At 37.8% G+C, this 24,204-nt stretch overlaps 1 long non-coding RNA gene across 1 annotated transcript in view; it reads left to right on the forward strand.

Annotated features, from left to right (window-relative positions):
* Positions 1-14,658: 14,658 nt before the first annotated feature.
* Positions 14,659-24,204, forward strand: part of LOC307184212 — a 98,211-nt gene continuing 88,665 nt past the window's right edge. The window contains exons 1-2 of the long non-coding RNA XR_013827683.1: positions 14,659-15,197; positions 19,501-19,545. This is a non-coding gene — a long non-coding RNA (uncharacterized lncRNA). The remainder of the gene's footprint in view (positions 15,198-19,500; positions 19,546-24,204) is intronic.

Raw genomic sequence — 24,204 nt, forward strand, 5'->3', positions numbered from 1 at the left:
TACGCGGGCCTCTCACTGTTGTGGCCTCTCCCGTTGCGGAGCACAGGCTCCGGATGCGCAGGCTCAGTGGCCATGGCTCACGGGCCCAGCCGCTGCGCGGCACGTGGGATCTTCCTGGACCGGGGCACGAACCCGTGTCCCCTGCATCGGCAGGCGGACTCTCAACCACTGCGCCACCAGGGAAGCCCAAGCAGACTGATTTTGACTAAATAATAAAAATGATTTTGTTGAAAGAATATCAGCGTATGCTCTGGCATTGGACCCATCATTTTAGAACAACCTCATATTGATATCTATTTTTATTTTTTAATTAAAGAAATTAATTGAAGTATAGTTGATTTACAATGTGTTAGTTTCAGATGTATAGCAAAGTGATTCAGTTATACACATATATGTATCTATTCTTTTTCAGATTCTTTTCCCTTATAGGTTAATTCAAAATATTGAGTATAGTTCCCTGTGCTATACAGTAGGTTCTTTTTGGTTATCTATTTTATATAGAGTAGTGTGTATATGCTAATGCCAAACTCCTCATTTATCTCTCCCCCATATCTATTTTTAGAGGGACATGTTTTTGGTATGTTCTTGGATTATAACAAAATTGTTCACATGAGTAGAAGTTACATAGATATGTTGATTAAACCAGGTGGATTCTAAGCTTCCCTGAACTGTTACTGGCTATGTTTTACATTTTTTGATAATGTGTTGCCATTTTCTTCTTGACATGGTTCTAACACTGTTTTATTTCCTAGCTTTGACTCATTTTGTTGTCAGAGCCTGGGAACATAGAGAGGAAAGCAAAGGAGTTAATGCATTATAAGCTGTGAGTTTATTCATACACTGCCTGACTCACCCTCCAACTATTCCTCTCCCAAGAGGGATTTATTGCTATTATAGTCAGTACTAAAACAAGTTGGGGTTTCAGATGCTTTGGTATCCACATATCTAAATAATAGTAGTTATTTTGCTTCTAGCTTTCTCTAATGTTATTTGGTTTTGAGAGCTAATGGTCTTTCTATTTTATTCAACAGTAAACATCAGTTTCACTAAATCGTTAGGGTTGTGTCCTAGAGTTATAAAAGTATTGATTTTTATGTAAACCAGCAGAAAATGCTAACAGATCATATTAAATGTTTGATAGTTTATTGGGGCGTTTCTGATAGCCACTTTACTTTTGGCAGGCAGCATAAAGATTGGAGATATCGGGTTAGGGGTGGGTTGAAAGAGCAACTGGGAGGGAAGGAGTGATGATAAATGCCTTGACGTTCTTTCACACTAAATAAGAAGTTATGTCATATTCACAGTGCTAAAGGGTGACAGAAATATTGTGCAGCTTAAATGATTAGTTGGGGGCTTGTGTTCCTAGATTATATGATTTAGTAGCCATGCATTGGGTTTTACTACACACAATGTACTTTGAAAAGTCAACCAATAAAAAGAAAACGTAGAATAACTGACACTTTTGGCTATAGCTTCTATTTCATTATGCCTAGTAACTTTAAAAATACAGAAGCACAAGTGTTAAAATGAAGAAGTTAATATATATGGGGAACGCTGAAATACTCCTACTATTTTAGAAAATTAAGTTCAGAGTATCTACTGTGGGAATTCAATAAAACTTTTGGCCTTCAGTATAAGAAAGACCATAAATCAATGAAGTTTAAATAGTTCTGCTCTCTTGAACACCTGCTTATCTGTCTTGAGAAAATTCTGTAGTGTTTTAACCATCATTTTATGACATTAAAAAGTAATGCTCACTATTGCAGTACTTGGAAAGGCTATTAAAGTTAAGGGTATGTCAGCCATTCCATTATAAACCCTGATTTCCAGGAGTTTAATATAACCCAGACATCGCATGTAATAAACCTTAATGCAGGAATCTGAAACTTGGATCATTATTTTCTCTGTTTAAAGGCCAATTGCCCCACAAAGACTGTCTCTAGCCATGGCAAATATCTTTAAGATAAGTTATAATTTTAAAAATTCACCAAATGCTATTTTTTTCCTTCCTGTGATAGTTTAGCTCTAATTTAAGCACTCAGAAAGGAAGGCTGTGTGTAAAATAGCTTTTGAATGAAGTTAATCTACGTGCTTGCAGAGGAGCCCTGCCCCCTACCCCCAACAGAATTTTGTGCTTCTTCCCACAGAGAAGAACATTTTGGTCCATAAATATGGTACATTTTCTACAGTTGCTGAAACAAATTACCACAAACTTAGTTGCTTACAACACGATAAATTTGTTCTCTTGAGGTTCTGGAAGTCGGAAGTCTGAAATCAGTTTCACTGGGCTAATGTCAAAAGTGTCAGCAGGGCTGGTTCCTTCTGGAGGCTCTGAGAGGAGAATAGGTTTCCTTGCCTTTTTCAGCTCCTAGTAGCTGCCTCTGTTCCTTGGCTTAAGGTCCCTTCCTCCATCTCCAAAGCACATCAATCCAATCTCTGCTTCCATTAGAGGATAATGGAGTAATAAGCATTTCATGGGGAGATAGTATGAAAAATATCTTTAATTGACTAGGGTATGAACTCTTACGGATCCTGAGTGATAATGCTGGAGGAGAATGAAAGGGAAACTTCAGAACTTGGCATGCCTCAAAAGCTCGACGTGGACTTCACTTTTCTTCAGCATTGTGAATTAATTGCAAGAAAAACCCTCAGAGGGAATGTATATGTACTATATAAATATTTAAATTTTATTGGAGTATAGTTGATTTACAATGTTGTGTTAGTTTCAGGTGTACAGCAAAGTGATCCAATTATACATATACATATATTCATTGTTTTTCAGATTCTTTTCCCATATAGGTTATTACAGAATATTGAGGAGAATTCCCTGTGCTGTGCAGTAGGTCCTTGTTGGTTACTTTATATTTAGTATTTTATATATAGTAGTGTGTGTATGTTAATCCCAAGCTCCTAATTTATCTCTCCCCGCCGTGTTTCCCCTTTGGTAACCATAAGTTTTATTTTGAAGTCTGTGAATCTGTTTTATAAATAAGTACATTTGTATCATTTTTAAAAATCAGATTCCACATATGAGTGATATCATATGATATTTATCTTTCTCTGTTTGACTTACTTCACTTCGTATGATAATCTCTAGGTCTATCTATGTTGCTGCAAATGGCATTTCATTCTTTTTTATGGATGAATAATATTCCATTATATATATATATTTAAAATTTTTTTATTAATTTTTATTGGAGTATGGTTGCTTTGTAATGTTGTGTTAGCCTCCACTGCACAACAAAATAAATCAGCCATACACATACAGATATCCCCTCCCTTTTGTACTTCCCTCCCATTTAGGTTACCACAGTGCATTAGATAGAGTTCCCTGTGCTATACAGTATGTTCCCATCAGTTGTCTGTTTTATACATAGTATCAATAATGTATATGTGTCAATCCCAGTCTCCCAATTCCTCCCTCCCCCTCCCCTTTACCTCTTCGTATCCATACATTTGTTCTCTATGTCTGTGTCTCTATTTCTGCTTTGCAAATAAGATCATCTATACCATTTTTCTAGATTCCACATATATGTGTTATTGTACGATATTTGCTTTTCTCTTTCTGACTTCCTTCACTGTCTGTTACATTCTCTAGGTCCATCCATGTCTCTACAAATGACCCAATTTCGTTCCTTTTTTATGGCTGATTAATAGTCCATTGTATATATGTACTACATCTTCTTTATCCATTCCTCTGTTGATGGACATTTAGGTTGCTTCCATGTCCTGGCTATTGTAAATAGTGCTGCTATGAACACTGGGGTGCATGTGTTTTTTTGAATATGGTTTTCTCTGGGTATATGCCCAGTAGTGAGATTGTTGGGTCATATGGTAATTTTATTTTTAGTTTTTTAAGGAACCTCCATACTGTTTTCCATAGTGGCTGTATCAATTTACATTCCCACCAACAGTGCAAGAGGGTTCCCTTTTCTCCACACCCTCTCCAGCATTTATTGCTTGTAGATTTTTTGATGATGGCCATTCTGACCAGTGTGAGGTGATACCTCATTGTAGTTTTGATTTGCATTTCTCTAATAATCAGTGGTGTTGAGCATCCTTTCATGTGTTTGTTGGCCATCTGTATGTCTTCTTTGGAGAAATGTCTGTTTAGGTCTTCTGCCCATTATTTGATTAGGTTGTTTGTTTTTTTGATATTGAGCTGTATGAGCTGCTTGTATATTTTGAAGATTAATCCTTTGTCCGTTGCCTCATTTGCAAATATTTTCTCCCATTCTGAGGATTGTCTTTTTGTCTTGTTTATGGTTTCGTTTGCTGTGCATTGTATATATATTTTGAAATTAAGTTTAGCTTGACATGCATTTCAAAGTAAATCCGAGTTTCACATATCTGACCTACACATAGAAATGACTGACCTAGGCCCACCTGGAACTGGGAAGCAAGGAGTATGTTTTGGAGGCATGAAGAAGAAGGATGTGGAGAAACAGTTCTATTTCTTGCTGGCTGATCATCTTTGATGTCGGGCAGGCTAATATGTGGTGGTCAGCAGCCTTAATGGGTGGCATCAGAGTCCTCCTCCAAAAGTGAGAGAGTTATTTTTTGATGGATTCTGGGTGGCTAATAGTTACTAGATTTGTAATGGGAGGAGGTGCGTGGAGGTAAGTGTTCTTTGACCTGTTGTATTCCTTTCTCCCTCTCTGTTACAGGATTTATTTTCCCAAAGAAATCATGTTGTAAAGAAGATTAAAAAAAGGAGCTTAGGGCCCCAGACCAGCTTGCCAACATTGCACTGTTAATCCCTGGTGTAGCCAAAACATATTTTTTTTTTAGGGAACAAATTGTAAGAAGTGTAAGAACATAAGTGGTAAAAGGCAAGTGGATCAGTTCAAAAAATAAGTGCATACTAAATTAATTTCTACTTCATGATGATTTAAATGTTTTTTTTTTCTCCTGAAAACTCAACCACTCTGTATTGTTGTTTCTTTGAGTAAATTATTTTCTAAAGAATGAGTAACCAATTAAAGAACAAACTTTTGGAGGGCTATGGACCTCCAAAAGTTTGGAGTCTCAGGACCAACCTCATGCTCGATGACTCACTAGGACTCACAGGACTCAGAAAGGCTGTTATACTCATAGTTGTGATGTATTACAGAGAAAAGATACAGATCAAAATCAGCAAAGGGGAAAAGCACATGGATGATGTCCAGGAGAAACAAGATACAAGCTTCCAGGTGTCCGCTGCTAGTGGCGTTGCATAGGGACATGCTTGATTCTCCCAGCAATGATGTGTGACAACATGTGTGAAGTGTTGCTAAATGGGGAAGTTCACCTAGGCCTTGGTGTCCAGGTATTTTACTGGGGGTCAATCACATAGGCATGTAGCACCTGTGTGACTTACCTTAGCTACTTTGTCCTCCTGCCCCCATTCCTCCCTCCCACACCCCCAGGTCAAACTGATATAGAATGGCCTAGGGCCTCAAGCCCAGAGAAAGAGGTCTTCACATTTTAGTGTAAACTATCTGGTTAACTGATACAGTGGGGTCCAAGACCTCAGGCACACTTCTTTTAGATAAGCTATGTTTGGTGTCATTTTTCTTTTGGAAGCATCTGTATACCAATCAAATAAGGCATTCCATTGTGACCGAGGAGTTTAAGATCTTCTCTTTTCATGGGTGCTCCTTAAGGTAGGTTTATCTAAGTCAAAGTTTCCCCAAAGTGGCCGCTGCAATTCCAAATGATCCAAAAGTTTACCCATTTTCCAAGAAAACACAATATCTTGGTCCTTAGTGGCTATACCTATAGGAAGCAGGAGTTTTTGAGGGAGGTGGAGAAAGAGTTTTTGACCAGGTGGAACCCATTTTGCCTTTAGAATTCCCTAACACGTCTTAACTATGAGGGGCCCAGTTTTCCAACAGCTGTTCCCAACATCACATGTTTTCTCCTCTTTTCAACAGAATAGGATGACTTACCAAGAAGTATCACCAAACAAAATGTGGGAATTTACAATAAAGTCAGAGAGCTCAAAACACAGAGACAGAGAGGACCTTCAAGATGGTGGAGGAGTAAGATATGGAGATCACTCCCTACCCACAAATACATCAAAAATACATCTACATGTGGAACAACTCCTACAGAACACCTACTGAATGCTGGCAGAAGACCTCAGACTTCCCAAAAGGCAAGAAACTCCCCATGTACCTGGGTAGGGCAAAAGAAAAAAGGAAAAACAGAGACAAAAGAATAGGGATGGGACCTGCACCTCTGGGAGGGAGCTGTGAAGGAGAAAAGGTTTTCACACACTAGGAAGCCCCTTCACTGGTGGAGATGGGGGATGGGCGGGAGGGGGGGAAGCTTCAGAGCCACAGAGGAGAGCGCAGCCACAGGTGTGCAGAGGGCTAGGCGGAGAGATTCCCACACAGAGGATCTGTGCCAACCAGCACTCACCAGCCCGAGAGACTTGTCTGATCACCTGCCATGGCGGGTGGAGGCTGGGAGTTGAGGCTTCAGCTTCAGAGGTAGGATCCCAGGGGGAGGACTGGGGTTGGCTGTGTGAACACAGCCTGAAGGGGGCTAGTGTGCCACAGCTAGCTGGGAGGGAGTCTGGGAAAAAGCCTGGACCTGCCTAAGAGTCAATAGACCATTGTTTTGGGGTGTGCGAGGAGAGGGGATTCAGAGCACTGCATAAACGAGCTACAGAGACGGTCGCGAGCCATGGCTATCAGTGTAGACACCAGAGACGGGCATGAAACGCTAACCCTCCTGCTGCAGCCACCAAGAATCTTGTGTGCAAGCACAGGTCACAGTCCACACCTCCCCACCTGGGGGGTCTGTGCAGCCTGCCACTGCCAGGGTCCCGGGACCCAGGGACAACTTCCCTGGGAGAACACACGGCACGCCTCAGACTATTGCAACATCATGCTGGCCTCTGCCACCTCAGGCTCACCCCACATTCTGTACCCCTTCCTCCCCACTGGCATGAGTGAACCAGAGCCCCCGAATCAGCCTCTCCTTTAACCCCCTCCTGTCTGGGTGAAGAACAGATGCCAGAGGGTGACCTACATGCAAAGATGGGGCCAAGTCCAAAGCTGAACCCCAAGAGCTGTGTGAACAAAGAAGAGAAAGGGAAATTTCTCCGTGAGCCTCAGGAGCAGCGGATTAAATCTCCACAATCACCTTGATGTACCCTGCATCTGTGGAATATATGAATAGACAACGAATCATCCCAAAATTGAGGTGGTGGACTTTGGGAGCAACTGTAGACTAGGGGTTTGCTTTCTCTGTCTAATTTGTTTCTAGTTTTACGTTTATCTTAGTTTAGTATTTAGAGCTTATTATCACTGGTAGATTTGTTTATTGATTTGGATACTCTCTTCCTTTATATATATATATTTTTTTTTTCTTTTTCCTTTTTGTGAGTGTGTATGTGTATGCTTCTTTGTGTGATTTTGTCTGTATAGGTTTGTTTTTATCATTTGTCCTAAGGTTCTGTCTGTCTTTCTTTTTTTAGTATAGTTTTTAGTTCTTGTTATATTGGTTGATTTCTTTATTGGTTGGTTGCTCCCTCTCTTTTTTTTTAAGTTACTGTTTAATTATTTTATTTTAATAATATTTTTTTATTTTAATAACGTTATTTTATTATTTTTTTCTTGCTTTCATTTTTTTTCTTTTCACCCTTTTCTTCTGAGCCATGTGGCTGACAGTGTCTTGGTGCTCCAGCCAGGTGTCAGGACTGAGTCTCTGAGGTGGGAGAGCCAAGTTCAGGACACTGGTCCACCAGAGAGCCCCCAGCTCCTCATAATATTAGTCAGTGAGAGATCTTCCAGAGATCTCTGTCTCAACACTAAGACACAGCTCCACTCAACAACCAGGAAGCTACAGTGCTGGATACCCCATGCCAAACAACTAGCAAGACAGGAACAAAACCCCACGCATTAGCAGAGAGGCTGCCTAAAATCATAATAAGGTCACAGACACACGAAAACACAACACTGGACGTGGTCCTACCCACCAAAAAGACAAGATCCAACCTAATCCACCAGAACACAGGCAACAGAACCCTCCACCAGGAAGACTACACAAGCCACTGAACCAACCTTACCCACTGGGGGCAGACACCAAAAGCAGTGGGAACTACAAACCTGCAGCCGGTGAAGAGGAGATCACAAACACAGTAAGTTAAGCAAAATAAGACAGGGAAATATGCAGCAGATGAAGGAGCAAGGTAAAAACCCACCAGACCAAACAAATGAAGAGGAAATAGGCTGTCTACCTGAAAAAGAATTCAGAGTAATGATAGTAAAGATGATCCAAAATCTTGGAAATAGAATGGAGAAAGTAAAAGAAACGTTTAACAAGGACCTAGAAGAACTAAAGAGCAAACAAACAATGATGAACAACACAATAAATGAAATTAAAAATTCTCTAGAAGGAATCAATAGCAGAATAACTGAAGCAGAAGATCGGATAAGTGACCCGGAAGGTAAAATACTGTAAATAACTGCCGCAGAGCAGAAAAAGAAAAAAGAATGAAAAGAATTGAAGACAGTCTCAGAGACCTCTGGGACAACATTAAGTGCACCAACATTCGAATTATAGGGGTCCCAGAAGAAGAAGAGAAAAAGAAAGGGACTGAGAAAATATTTGAAGAGGTTATAGTTGAAAGCTTGTCTAATATGGAAACAAAATAGTCAATCAAGTCCAGGAGGCACAGGGAGTCCAATCCAAAGAGAAACACACCAAGACACATATTAATCAAACTATCAAAAATTAAATACAAAGGAAAAATATTAAAAGCAGCAAGGGAAAAGCAACAAATAATATACAAGGGAATCCCCATAAGGTTAACAGCTGATTTTTTGGCAGAAACTCTGCAAGCCAGAAGGGAGTGGCAGGACATATTTAAAGTGATGAAAGAGAAAAACGTACAACCAAGATTACTCTACCCAGCAAGGATCTCATTCATATTTGATGGAGAAATTACAAACTTTACAGACAAGCAAAAGCTAACAGAATTCAGCACCACCAAACCACTGTTACAAGAAATGCTAAAGGAACTTCTCTAGGCAGGAAACACAAGAGAAGGAAAAGACCTACAAAAACAAACCCAAAACAATTAAGACAATGGTAATAGGAACATACATATCGATAATTACCTTAAATGTAAATGGATTAAATCCTCCAACCAAAAGACATAGACTGGTTGAATGGATACAGAAACAAGACCCATATATATGCTGTCTACAAGAGACCCACTTCAGACTTAGGGACACCTTCAGATGGAAAGTGAGAGGATGGAAAAAGATATTCCATGCAAATGGAAATCAAAAGAACGCCGGAGTAGCAATTCTCCTATCAGATAAAATAGACTTTAAAAGAAAGACAATTACAAGAGACAAAGAAGGACACTACATAATGATCAAGGGATCAATCCAAGAAGAAGACATAACAATTTAAGTATTTATGCACCCAACATAGGAGCACCTCAATACATAAGGAAAATGCTAACAGCCATAAAAGGGGAAGTCAACAGTAGCACAATCATAGTAGGGGACTTTAACACCCCACTTTCACCAATGGACAGATCATCCAAAATGAAAATAAATAAGGAAACACAAGCTTTAAATGACACATTAAACAAGATGGACTTAATTGATATTTTAGGACATTCCATCCAAAAACAACAGAATACACTTTCTTCTCAAGTGCTCCTGGAACATTCTCCAGAATAGGTCATATCTTGGGTCACAAATCAAGCCTTGGTAAATTTAAGAAAGTTGAAACCTTATCAAGTATCTTTTCCAAACACAATTCTATAAGACTAGATATCAATTACAGGAAAAAAAACTGTAAAAAATACAAACATATGGAGGCTAAACAATACACTACTAAATAACCAAGAGATCACTGAAGACATCCAAGAGGAAATCAAAAAATACATAGAAACAAATGACAATGAAAACATGATGACCCAAAACCTATGGGGATGCAGCAACAGCAGTTCTAAGAGCGCAGTTTATAGCAGTACAATCATACCTGAAGAAACAAGAAAAATCTCAAATAAACAACCTAACCATACACCTAAAGCAATTAGAGAAAGAAGAACAAAAAACTGCCAGAGTTAGCAGAAGGAAAGAAATCATAAAGATCAGATCAGAAATAAATGAAAAAGAAATGAAGGAAATAATAGCAAATCAATAAAACTAAAAGCTGGTTCTTTGAGAAGATAAACAAGATTGATAAACCATTAGCCAGACTCATCAATAAAAAAGCGAGAAGACTCAAATCAACAGAATTAGAAATGAAAAAGGAGAAGTAACAACTGACACTGCAGAAATACAAAGGTTCATGAGAGATTACTACAGGCAACTGTATGCCAATAAAATGGAAACCCTGGGTTTCCCTGGTGGCGCAGTGGTTGAGAGTCTGCCTGCCGATGCAGGGGACACGAGTTCGTGCCCTGGTCCGGGAAGATCCCACATGCTGTGGAGCGGCTGGGCCCATGAGCCATGGCCGCTGAGCCTGCGCATCTGGAGACTGTGCTCTGCAACGGGAGAGGCCGCAACAGGGAGAGGCCCGTGTACCGCAAAAAAAAAAAAAAAAAAAAAAAGGAAACCCTGGAAGAAATGGACAAATTCTTAGAAAAGCACAACCTTCCAAGACTGAACCAGAAAGAAATTGAAAGTATAAACAGACCAATCACAAGCACTGAAATTGAGACTGTGATTAAAAATCTTCCAACAAACAAAAACCCAGGACCAGATGGCTTCACAGGCGAATTCTATCAAACATTTAGAGAAGAGCTAACACCTGTCATTCTCAAACTCTTCCAAAATATAGCAGAGGGAGGAACACTCCCAAACTCATTCTATGAAGCCACCATCACCCTGATGCCAAAACCAGACAAAGATGTCATAAAAAAAGAAAATTACAGGCCAATATCACTGATGAACATAGATGCAAAAATCCTCAACAAAATACTAGCACACATAATCCAGCAACACATTAAGAGGATGATACACCATGATCAAATGGGGTTTATCCCAGGAATGCAAGGATTCTTCAATATACAGAAATCAATCAATGTGATACACCATATTAACAAATTGAAGGAAGAAAACCATATGATCATCTCAATAGATGCAGAAAAAGCTCTTGACAAAATTCAACACCCATTTAAAAAAAACTCTCCAGAAAGTAGGCATAGAGGGAACTCACCTCAACATAATAAAGGCCATGTATGACAAACCCACAGCCAACATCATTGTCAAAGGTGAAAAACTGAAACCATTTCCACTAAGATCAGGAACAAGACAAGGTTGCCCACTATTACCACTATTATTCAACATAGTTTTGGAAGTTTTAGCCACAGCAATCAGAGAAGAGAAAGAAATAAAAGGAATCCAGATTGGAAAAGAAGAAGTAAAGTTGTCACTGTTTGCAGATAACATGGTATAATACACAGAGAATCCTAAAGATGCTACCAGAAAACTACTAGAGGTAATCAATGAATTTGGTAAAGTAGCAGGATACAAAATTAATGCACAGAAATCTCTTGCATTCCTATATGCTAAGGATGAAAACTCTGAAAGAGAAATTAAGGAAACACTCCCATTACCATTGCAACAAAAAGAATAAAATACCTAGGAATAAACCTACCTAAGGAGACAAAAGACCTGTATGCAGAAAACTATAAGACCCTGATGAAAGAAATTAAAGATGATACAAACAGATGGAGAGATACACCATATTCTTGGATTGGCAGAATCAACATTGTGAAAATGACTCTACTACCCAAAGCAATCTACACATTCAGTGCAATCCCTATCAAACTACCAATGTCATTTTTCACAGAACTAGAACATAAAATTTCACAATTTGTATGGAAACACAAAAGACCCCCAATAGCCAAAGCAAGCTTGAGGAAAAAAACAGAGCTGGAGGAATCAGGCCCCAGGCTTTAGACTATACTACAAAGCTACAATAATCACGACAGTATGGTACTGGCACAAAAACAGAAATATAGATCAATGGAACAGGATAGAAAGCCTAGAGATAAACCCACGCACGTATGGTAACTTTATCTTTCATAAAAGAGGCAAGAATATTCAATGGAGAAAAGACAGCCTCTTCAGTAAGTGGTGCTGGGAAAACTGGACAGCTACATGTAAAAGAATGAAATTAGAACACTCCCTAACACCATACACAAACATAAACTCAAAATGGATTAAAGACCTAAATGCAAGGCCAGACACTATGAATCTCTTAGAGGAAAACATAGGCAGAACACTCTATGATATAAATCACAGCAAGATCCTTTTTGAGCCACCTCCTAGAGAAATGGAAATAAAAATAAACAAGTGGGACCTAATGAAACTTAAAAGCTTTTGCACAGCAAAGGAAACCATAAACAAGATGAAAAGACAATCCTCAGAATGGGAGAAAATATTTGCAAACTAAGCAACTGACAAAGGATTAATCTTCAAGATATACAAACAGCTCATGCAGCTCAATATCAAGAAGACAAACAACCCAATCCAAAAATGGGCAGAAGATCTAAATAGACATTTCTCCAAAGAAGATAAACCATTGCCAACAAATACATTTAAGGATGGTTAATATCACTAATCATTAGATAAATGCAAATCAAAACTACCATGAGAGGGCTTCCCTGGTGGCGCAGTGGTTGAGAGTCCACCTGCCGATGCAGGGGACATGGGTTCGTGCCCCGGTCCAGGAAGATCCCACATGCCACGGAGCAGCTGGGCCTGTGCGCCATGGCTACTGAGCCTGCGCGTCCGTAGCCTGTGCTCCACAATGGGAGAGGCCACAACAGTGAGAGGCCCACGTACCGCAAAAAAAAGAAAAAAGAAAAACTACAATGAGATATCACCTCACACCAGTCAGAATGGCTATCATCAAAAAATCTACAAACAATAAATGCTGGAGAGGGTGTGGAGAAAAGGGAACCCTCTTGCACTCTTGGTGGGAATGTAAATTGATACAGCCACTATGGAGAACAGTATGGAGGTTCCTTAAAAAACTAAAAATAGAACTACCATACAACCCAGCTCTCCCACTACTTGGCATATACCCTTGAGAAAACCATAATTCAAAAAGAGACATGTACCACAATGATCATTGTAGCTCTATTTACAATAGCCAGGACAGGGAAGCAACCTAAGTGTCCAACGACAGATGAATGGATAAAGAAGATGTGGCACATGTATAAAATGGACTATTACTTAGCCATAAAAAGAAATGAAATTGAGTTATTTGTAGTGAAGGTGGATGGACCTAGAGTCTGTCATACAGAGTGAAATAAGTCGGAAAGAGAAAAACAAATACCATATGCTAACACATATATATGGAGTGTATAAAAAAATGGTTTTGAAGAATGTAGGGCAAGATACAATAAAGACGCTGACGTAGAGAATGGACTTGAGAATACGGGGAGGGGGAAGGGTAAGCTGGGATGAAGTGAGAGAGTGGCACTGACATATATACATTATGAAATGTAAAATAGATAGCTAGTGGGAAGCAGCTGCGTAGCACAGGGAGATCAGCTCGGTGTTTTGTGAGGGAGATCAGCTCGGTGTTTTGTGACTGCCTAGAGAGGTGGGATAGGGAGGATGGGAGGGAGACTCAAAAGGGAGGGGAAATGGGGATATATGTATAACCTATAGCTGACTCATTTTGTTATACAGCAGAAATTAACACACCATTGTAAAGCAATTATACTCCAACAAAGATGTTAAAATAAATAAATAAATAAAAATGCAATACAACCCCCCTTCACGCCCCCCCCCCAAAAAAAACCCCACAAAGACAGTGGAGCTCAGATCTAAGACAGCCTCCAACTCCAGGGTCTGTGAGAAAGCAGTGAGTCAATGGGCTCTTTGGGTACTGACACCTGGTTGCTGACTGGCCTCAGAATCGTTGGGAGTTTCCTTCAGGTCCTCCTTCTGATGCCAAAAACTGTAAAAATACAGGAATAGCAAAATTAAACCCACCAAATCAATAAATAGTATTTAGTAAGAATGTATTGTCCATATAAGAAAAGTTCGTAAATTGGGAGCCTTCAAATCAAAGACTGATATGAAGCTCAGGGGCTTGAAGTAACAGGATGGTTTATAAAGTGAAAATGAGGAAGCTGTTTACCCTTTCCAATGATTGGTTATTACGACGAGGGTTTCCAAACAGCAGGGGATAAGTTAAAAGTGATTACCTCGAATCATTTTTAGGAAGATGACTTAAATTTATTTTATGATTGTCAGAGACATTTATAAAAATAACCTAAGTTTCACTTATGTTCATGCAATAAGATAGGTTTAGTTTTGCTTACATGGATTAAATGGTTTTGTCTGCTCCGGGAATTTTCAAGTCCAATCTCCATTTTGTATTTAATTGTAACAGAGGGTATCTGGTCCCTGTTATTCCACGTTGGCCCAGAGCAGAAATGTCTGATAATGTTTTAAAGCATGTAAATGCTTCCATTTGAAAGAGTATTACATAAAATTCAATGGCTTATTTAGCAGTTATCCCAATTTATTTCTTTTCATAATTTACATTCTCTTAACTAATCTAATAATTCCATCTGAGAAAACATTATGTAGAAAGATTTTCTTTCCCTTTACATCAGGAAAACAAAGAATGCCCCCGAAGATTCAAGGCAGACATAGAATAACTTAACATTCTACCGTGGTTAAAAAAAAAAAAAAAAGTTAAGGAAGACAATTTAGGTGATACAAAAATTTTTATTTAACACTTCATGAAGTGGACAATCTTTTTTCAGAGACCTGCAAAATGGAGAGGAAAGGAGAAAACTTTTACAGGATAAGGAATGTAAAATAAGGAAGAGACAGAAAATATCTGATTGGCTGGGACCACGTAGTCAACCTTGTTTGAGGTGAGAACGCCCAGAGTTGGCTTGGCGTTTGGGGATTGGCTGAAGGCATACACTGCGTTTCCGGTCGCGGGAAGCGTTTACAAGCACAGAGAAGTGTTTGCTGACGCGGCACCCCGGGCAGAAGCCGCTCCATCTTGGGCCTAGAAAGTTATTTCAACAACAGGAAAAGATTTGCTTGTGCTGCCCCTCATCCTTCATCCCTTCTCCTTTCTCCTCATCTCACCTGGTGCTTTATTGACTTGGAAAACAATGCTAGAAAGAGCCAATTGAGCCCTTTCTGTGTGAACGGTGGAAGGACCAGCCTCCGCTCTCTCACGGAACACGGAAAAAAGTAGGTGAAATCATAAGAATACATTTATCAGGCATGTGAATTGTAATGTCTCGGTTTGGTAAAGGAAGTAAGTGGATTAAACTTTGTTGCTCCTAAGGTAGGCTCTCGGATGGAAGACCCTCTGCTCTTAACTTGAAATTGGCTTGGTTTGGTGGGTAATTCAACCCCTCTGGCTTATGCTATTATTACAGGATTGGGTTAGTGTGTTACAGTGTAAGCCTAAGGGGTTATGTCTGTGATTGTATCCTAATGTCATGAGTTTAGAGTTGTTTGAAGTTCATGGCTTATTTTATTAGAAAAATACCTGGGCTTTGGGAGAGAGCCAGCATTTCTCAAGTTTCATGTATTGTTGTTATGGACGCATTTTCTCCCTTGTAAATATCAGCGGCATGGATTTTATTGGTATTCACCAACTTTTCAATCCAGAGAGCCCTGGATTCAGCACAGATGTCTGGTTCTTATGACTGTCACGGGAGTGTACCAAGTGACACGGCATCATCCAGTTACCATGAGCCTTTAATACCTCACCCCGAAAGGAAACTTAGTACTGCAGTCTGAAAGTCTCCCAGCTACTGCATCTGGCACTCCTTAAGTCCTGTGGGCTTTTCCTTCTCTTCTCGAGGGAATTTGGCACTGAAATAGCCTCCATTCCATGCCAGACAGGAAAACACATCATTTTGGATCAGAATAACTTGCTTTCTTTTGTCAAGGATTATTATATATTTTTTAAATCACAAACATCTGTCAGCAATATGAAACCCGCAGAATTTATAAAAGGCATTTCCTTAAGGGCTGTTGTGTGTGATGACTTCTTATTGGTCTGACATAATTTAACCGAGGCATCTTTCTGCGTTTATTTACTTTTAAGTTTCAATATATTGTGCATAGGCTATTTTTGGAGCCACTGTGAGGAAACTACTCATATGGAATGCATTTCTCAGGAAGACCATGTGTTTTCAGTGTTGAATCAAACAAAGCCTTGCCCCTTATGCTAATGGAGAAGAAGCCATCTCCCTCTGTCTCTCCAGACTCTCTCTCCACTCCTTGTATCCTGAGCCAGGGAGACAGCTGTTTTCTCCTGAACACGGGAGGAGAGGATGAATACTAAACTGTGGTATCTGGCTGCCTGTCAGAACAATAGGAAACTGCACACCTGTCAGCTCTTGGCAAGCAGGGCTGGTAAAATGACTAACGTTGTTTTCCTAGCTCTCTCTTCTTGACAAGCACACCACTGGCTACATTTCTCTCTCCTTCAGTTCACAAAGGCTTAGATTTCTCCCTTGAGGCACTGGGAGGAATTAAGCAGTTTTACTACTGCTTCTAATAAACAGCTTCCTTTAGACAAGGTGGATTTTCTTGCAGGATGTGGTTTATGGCCACCTCTCCACCCCCTTTCCCACACTGGTCCCCTCACCCTCCCAGGAGCACTGATAACAAGGGTTCTTTCTCCCTTTGTAATTACTGCTTTGCATCTGTAAGCATTTTTCTTCTGCAGCCTCACTTGGCTTCCTAGAGGCAATCTGAAAGCCCCTTCAGCTAATGGCTCATTTAGCAATCAATTTGTCAAATAATGTTCACAGATGTTTTTCTGATGGAGCAGCATACAGTGCAGGTAATGACTGAGTGAGTGATCATTTATGATAGGTGACGGGATCAAGGCATTGCCTTGCCAGGCTGCTCAGGAGTTGGGGGTTACTGGTCACCCAGAGAGAGAACAAGCTTCTTTTTGTTTTTAAAACATTAAACCAGCCCTGTGATTCCATTGCCTCTGAATCATGGGCTTGCAGCTTAAGTAGTTCCTTATATCCACAGCTGAAAGAGTTACACCGGTGTGAGACCTAGAGGAATGTAAAAGTAGTGTTTCCTTTAACTCGATAATTCTTGTTTTTTGAGCTTTGACCATAACTCTGGAGCTGGGAACATAAAAAGAGCAGAAAAACGTTACACATGTAATAATATCATAGTGGTTTGCAACTGTCTTTATACCTGTGGACATTTTCCAGAGTCAAACACAATTCAGAATCAGTCAAAAGAAATACTTATTTTATCAGAAATGTGGAAAACTTTGTAGCTTTTAATGCGGAATGATCTGTCAAAGATCCAGAAGAATGGAATCCAACTGAACTTTAACTACCAAAGCCAAGACAGGACTGCTGAGCTGAGCAGTCTGAGATTCCCACAGCTGCACTAGCTATGCTTTCTTTCATGGTCCTGAATTGTTTCCATTACCCTGAAAAGGGTTATAAAACCTACAATCAATTTAGTTTCTGGGGCATTGTGTTTTGAATACCATTTAATAGGGTGTGACAAAAACACATAATTTCTCCACATGTTCTTACATTGCAAGCAGATCTTAGGTGGTGCTCGGCGGTGCACCAGATCATAAAAGCAGTACCGGGAGCTTTGGAATTGGAAATAAAGGAAGAGCAACAGACAGCCGGAACGTTCAGCGTATGAGAATTTTAAATGTACTCGTTGACCACAATCACCAAAATCTTTATTCTCTGCTTTCAGCTCAGTTTGGCGTTAGTCAAAGGTAGACAAATTTAATTATTTCATACATGAAAAGGAAAATCATGTTTCAGAATGGAAAAGATGAGCTTGAACACAGAGGGACAGAATACATTTAATAAGAACGTTAAGGAGAGATGGGTTGAATCTGATCTGCAACTGTGGATGTTGGAGGATAAGGATTTCTGTTCCTTTTGATGAGCAGGATTTGAACTGCTCTTCCAGCTCGATGCCCCAAACCTTTTCTTTTTCCTTCGCAAATGAGCAGGCTCATTTATTTTAATGAGAGTTTTTGACTAAAGAGAGAGACCAGTGTAGCTCTGCCACTGCTCCTAATCCATTTAGGCACTGCCTGAATGTCTCTCTTTTATGGTTGTGTTGTCTTCTCACACTGCATCAGGTTACTGAAGAATAGGATCTGCTGGTGCTTGTTAAAATTGCTAAATTTGCATACTCTGGAAGTTTCATTATTTTGCATACTTGTGATGTGGGTATTTTAGGTGACTTACAGTATACAGGAACGCTGATTGCTCAGCTATAATAGACCTATGGGAACAGGTGAACCAAATACTTGTCAGAGTTGTTCCTCAGTGGCAGCAGCCCACCCTACTGTTTCAGAGCAGGTGTAATGTACCCTTCCTTTTGTATATTTTGATCTGCATGTGGAGATCTTACTCCTACTGGGCAAGAAATAGCTGAGCCAGTATCTCCTTTACTTGACCTTTGTGTCTGATTCTAGGATGCTGGAAGTTTTTATAAACGTAGCTAGCTGTTCAAGTTTTATTTGGAAATTTGACTAGGATGTGTGAAAAGCTTTTCCAGGCAAATTGGTTTACTATTTACGAAACACTGTATTAGCACTTTATATAGATATGTAATTTATTCCTCAAAAGAGGAGTATGTGTTACGTGTTACTATCTCTATTTTATAAATGAAGAATCTGAAGGTTAGAGAAATTTTTAAAAATTGGCAACACAAGCTGTGCTATGAACTTTTCCAAGTTTCATGCTTACAGGCTTTCATTAAAAATATGTTGTAAAAATTTAAAACAATTCAAAAATGTCAAAGAGAGTTAATCTCCTATATTTATGCTAATGAAATTTTGGTGACTATGTTTGCAATTATCTCACCATGCATATATACACCTTATACTATTGGTCTGAAATTTCATATAAATGAGATCATAATAAACTTTCTAACTTGTTTTTTTAAGAAATAATATGTTATGGATATATTTTTCAGTAAATATCTATACCATCATTTAAAAAGCTGTGTAGGGGCTTCCCTGGTGGTGCAGTGGTTAAGAATCCGCCTGCCAATGCAGGGGACACGGGTTCGAGCCGTGGTCCCAGAAGATCCGACAGGCCGCGGAGCAACTAAGCCCATGCACCTCAACTACTGAGCCTGCGCTCTAGAGCCTGCGAGCCACAACTACTGAAGCCCGGGGGCTTAAAGCCCATGCTCCGCAACAAGAGAAGCCACTGCAATGAGAAGACTGCACACCGCAACAAAGAGTAGCCCCCGCTCGCCACAACTAGAGAAAGCCCACACTCAGCAACGAAGACCCAACGTAGCCAAAAATAAATAAATTAAAAAGAAAAAGAAAAAAAAGCTGTGTAATATTACAATGTATATATCAACCAAATTTATGTAACCAATTCTAGGCTGATGGACATATAAGTTGTTTTCAAAATTTCACTATTATATATAATGTTTAAATCAATATCTTTGTGCATACCTCATCCCTTTTTCAGTTATGTTTTAACATCTCTCTCTTTTTTTTTTTTTTTAGAATTTCTGTCACTGGGTTGAAGACTGCATGCATTCAAATGTTGAGGTAGGTTATAAATATATAATTAATGAAGATCATAGGCTCTGGAATCACTCTGCCTGGGTTTGAATATCAGTTCTTTCACTTAATCTGTATTTATTTAGTAAAATCCTTAATTCTCCATCTCAGTTTTGTCATTTTTAAAATAGGGAGGATAATAAACCAGTATTTTAAGTTTGTTGTGAGAATGAAATGACATGGATGCAGAGCAGGTAATGTAGTGCCCAGTGTCTGATGCATCATATAGTAAGTGGTTCATTACTGATCACTATTTTGTTGTTGGATATATTTTGCAAAACTATTTCCTAGAAAAGATTTACCAATTTATATTCCCACCAACAGTCTAAGACTGCCCATTTTCACATACTGTGTCTGTCACTGGGCTTATTTAACCTTTCAGATTTTTACTATGGTAATATCACCTCTTTATTCCTCCCCCCAAAAAACAGACAAAAACAAAAACAAACCCCGGCAAATTGCATTCCTGGGATAAACTTTACTAGCTCATGGTTTATTATCCTTTTTATATGGTGCTGAATTGAATTTGCTAATATTAAAGATTTTTGTCTTTTGTTCGTGAGGTAGTTTGGTCTGTAGTTTCCTTTCCTTACAAAATCAAATGCCTCTGATTTTGGTATCAAACTAGTACTGGCATATTCTTGCCGTGATTTTTTGAAAGATTGTGTGTATTATTGGTATTATTTCTTATTTAAAATGTTTGATAGAACTCACCAGTGAAACCATCTTAGTGAATTTTCTTTGTGGGAAGATACAAATTTAATAGATATAGAAATACTCATATTTTCAATTCCTTCTGGGTTAGTTTTGGTAAGTTGCTTTTACAAGGAACTAGTCCAATGCATAAATTAGCACTTACTATAATTTTTTCCTTTTAATATATGCTGGATCTTATGAGGTATCTTTATCATCTAAACATTGGTATTATGTGTTTTTGTTTTTTTTAATCAGTCTTTCTAGAGGACTATCATTTTATTAGTCATTTCAAAGAACCAATTTTGGCTTTGTTAATTTTCTGTTTATTTCATTGATTTCTGCTCTTCACTTTATTTTTGTTCTTCTGCTTACATTAGCTTTAATTTGCTATTCTTTTTCTTTCTTAAGGTAGGTCATTATTTTAAATTTTTCCTCTTTTTAAAACTATAAATTTTATTCAAAGCTCTATTTCAGCTGCATCCCACAAATTGATATATAATATTTTCATTATTCACTTCAAAATATATTCTAATTTTTCTTGTGATTTCTTCATTGACCCATTGGTTATTTAGAAATATGTATCTTAATTTCCAAATATTTGGGACTTTTCTAGAAATCATATTGCTACTGTTATTTTCTAATATACTTCCACATTGTTGATCATATGCTACAAGATTTCAAATGATGTTTATTGGACTTTTTATGCCCAGCATGTGGTTTAACCTAGTGAATCTATCATGTGCACTTGAAAAGATGTTGTTGGGTGTCGTGTTATATCAATGTCAATTAAGTTAAATTAGCTGATAGTGTTGTTCATATCTTTTATATCTTCTACACACTTTCTGATTATTTTTCTCATCATTACTTGATAGAGTGGTTTTAAATCTCCAGCTATAGTTGTGAAATTTTTGTGTTTCTTTTTAGTTCTTTCATTCTTTGCTTCATGTAGTTTGAATCTCTGTTATTAGGTGCATATGTGTTTGGATTTATTATGTTTTCTTGATATATTGATATTCCTATATCGGTGAAATATTGATTATTACATATTAATATGTGAAATACTCTTCTTTATCTCTAATAATACTCTTTGTTTTGAAGTCTACTTAATCAATGCTAAAATCTAGTCACACTAGCTTTCTTATGTTTCCTATTTGCATGGAATATGTTTTTCATAATTTTATTTAATAACTGTCTTTATATTTAAAGAATATTTCTTATGAATAGAATATAGGGGGTCTTGTTGACTTTTTATCCATTTTGATAACCTCTGTATTTAAATAGAATGTTTAGTTCAGTTACATTTAATGTAATTATTGTTTGATTTTTTTCAGTTTAGTTTTAATTTTATATTATAGTTGATTTACAGTGTTGTGTTTCAGGTATACAGAAAAGTGATTCAGTTATACATATACATATATCCATTCTTTTTCAGATTCTTTTCCCATATAGGTTATTACAGAATAATGAGTAGAGTTCCCTGTGCTATATAGTAGGTCCTTGTTGATTATTTTATACATAGTAGTGTGTATATATTAATCTCAAATTCCTAATTTATCCCTACCTCACCTTTTCTCTTTGGTAACCATAAATTTGTTTTTGAAGTGTGTGAGTCTGTTTCTGTTTTGTAAATAAGTTCACTTGTATCATTTTTTTTAGATTCCACACATAAGTGATACCATATGATATTTGTCTTTGACTTACTTCACTTGGTATGATAATCTGTAGGTCCATCCATGTTGTTGCAGATGGCATTATTTCCTTCTTTTTTATGGTTGAGTAATATTCCATTGTATATATGTACCACATCTTGATATATTTGATTTTAAATCTGTCATCTTGCTATTTGGTTATTTGTTACATCTGTATTTTCTTTTTTTAAATTCTTCTGTCTCTGCTTTTCTGTTGTATTATTTCATTTCCTCTATTAACTTTTTAGCCATACTTCTAAGTTTTTATTGGTTGCTTTCAGGATTAACATATGCATAATTATTATAATCTACTTACAATTATACTCTTTTACTTAAAAAAGTAAGACTCTTACAGTTGCATAATGGTGTTTACACCCATCCATTGTGCAAACGATGACATATATTTTAATTCTAAATCTATTATGACCTCTTACAGTACAATATTATTATTTGTTTCAAACAGGTGCCTTTAATACAATTCAAAGAGGAAAAAAGAGAGTATCTTTTATATTTTCCTATATAGTTACCATTTCCAGTGCTCTTCATTCCTTCCTGTGGATCTGAATATCAACCTGGCATCATTTCTCTTCAGCCTGAAGAGGTTCCTTTAACTTTTCTTATAGTTTAGGTCTACTGGTGAGAAACTCCCTCAGCTTTCATTTTACAGTTGTCTTTGTTTTACCTTTATTTTTGAAGGTTATTTTTGCTATATGTACATTTCTGAGTTGACAAATTTTCTTTTTTTCAGCACTTCAGTGTTACTACACTGTCTTCTGACCTCTGTTTTGATGACAAATAGCATTCATTTGTGTATTATATTGCAAGTAATGTGTCTTATCTTTTTGGATTTTAATACTTTATCTTAAAAGATAAAAAAATATGATGTGCCTATGTCTCATTTTGTTTTTTATTCTTTTTGTAGCTTGATGAGATTCTTAAATTTGAAGGTTGATGTTTTCCATCACACTTTGCATATTCCCAATCATAATTTTCTCAGAGTCAAAGTTTATTGACTCTTCAATATGTGGTCTCTAATCTTCGGTTAAACCCATTTAGTTAATTTCACATCCATTTATTTCTTTTTTTATAGTTTCCATTTTCTGCTAATATTTCCCATCTGTTCACTTAATATGTCTATCTTTTACTTTTAACTCTTTGACAATAATAGCTGTTAAGCCCCTTTCTACTAGTTCCAACCTCTAGGCCTTCTTGGCGTCTGTTTCTATTGACTTTTCCCTCCTTTAATATAGAATTCATTTTTTACAGAGGTTTTAGAAACAGAAAAAGTGAGCAGAAAGTATAGAGATTTTCCATGAAACCCATGCCGCACACATTAACAGCCTCTCCAACTATGAATATTTCACATAAAAGTAGGACATTTGTTGCAGCTGATAAACCTACATTGGCACATCACTATCACCCAAAGTTCATAGTTTACATCAGGGTTAGTTTCTGGTGTCATACATTCTTTGGGTTTGGATAAATGTATAATGACGTGCATCCACCATTATAGTATTATGCAGAATAGTTTCACTGCCTTAAAAACCCTCTGTGCTCTTTCCCCCAGCAACCACTGAACATTTTACTGTCCCCACAGTTTTGCCTTTTTCAGAATGTCACATAGTTGGAATTCTGCTGTATGTAGCCTTTCAAATTGGCTTTTTTACTTAGTAATATTCATTTAAGATTCTTCCATGTGTTTTCATGGCTTGATAGTTCATTTCTTTTTAGAGATGAATAATATTCCATTGTCTGGGTGTACCACAGTTTATTTATCCATTCACCTACTGAAGAGCATCTTGATTGCTTCCAAGTTTAGGAAATTATAAATAAAGCTGCTATAAACATTCATGGGCAGGCTTTGGTATGGACATAAGTTTTTATCTCATTTGCATAAGTATCAAGGAGCACAGTTGCTGGATCATGTGGTAAGAGTATGTTTAACTTTGTAAGAAACCACCAAACTGCCTTCCAAAGTATCTGTACCATTTTGCATTTATACCGGCAATGAATGAAAGTTCTGTTTTTCCACATACTTGCCAGCATTTGGTGGTATCAGTGTTCTGGATTTTGGCCATTCTAATAGGCAGGAAGTGATATCTCATTTTAATATCCATTTCCCTCATGGCATATGATGTGGAACATCATTTCATATGCTTATTGGCCATCTGTATATCTTCAGATGTCTGTTAAGGTTTTGATGAATTTAAAACTTTTTTTTCTTAGTGTTGAGTTTTGAGGATTTTTTTTGTATATTTTGGAT

The sequence above is a fragment of the Stenella coeruleoalba genome, assembly GCF_951394435.1.
Source record: "Stenella coeruleoalba genome assembly, chromosome: 3".
Classification (NCBI taxonomy): Eukaryota; Metazoa; Chordata; class Mammalia; order Artiodactyla; family Delphinidae; genus Stenella; species Stenella coeruleoalba.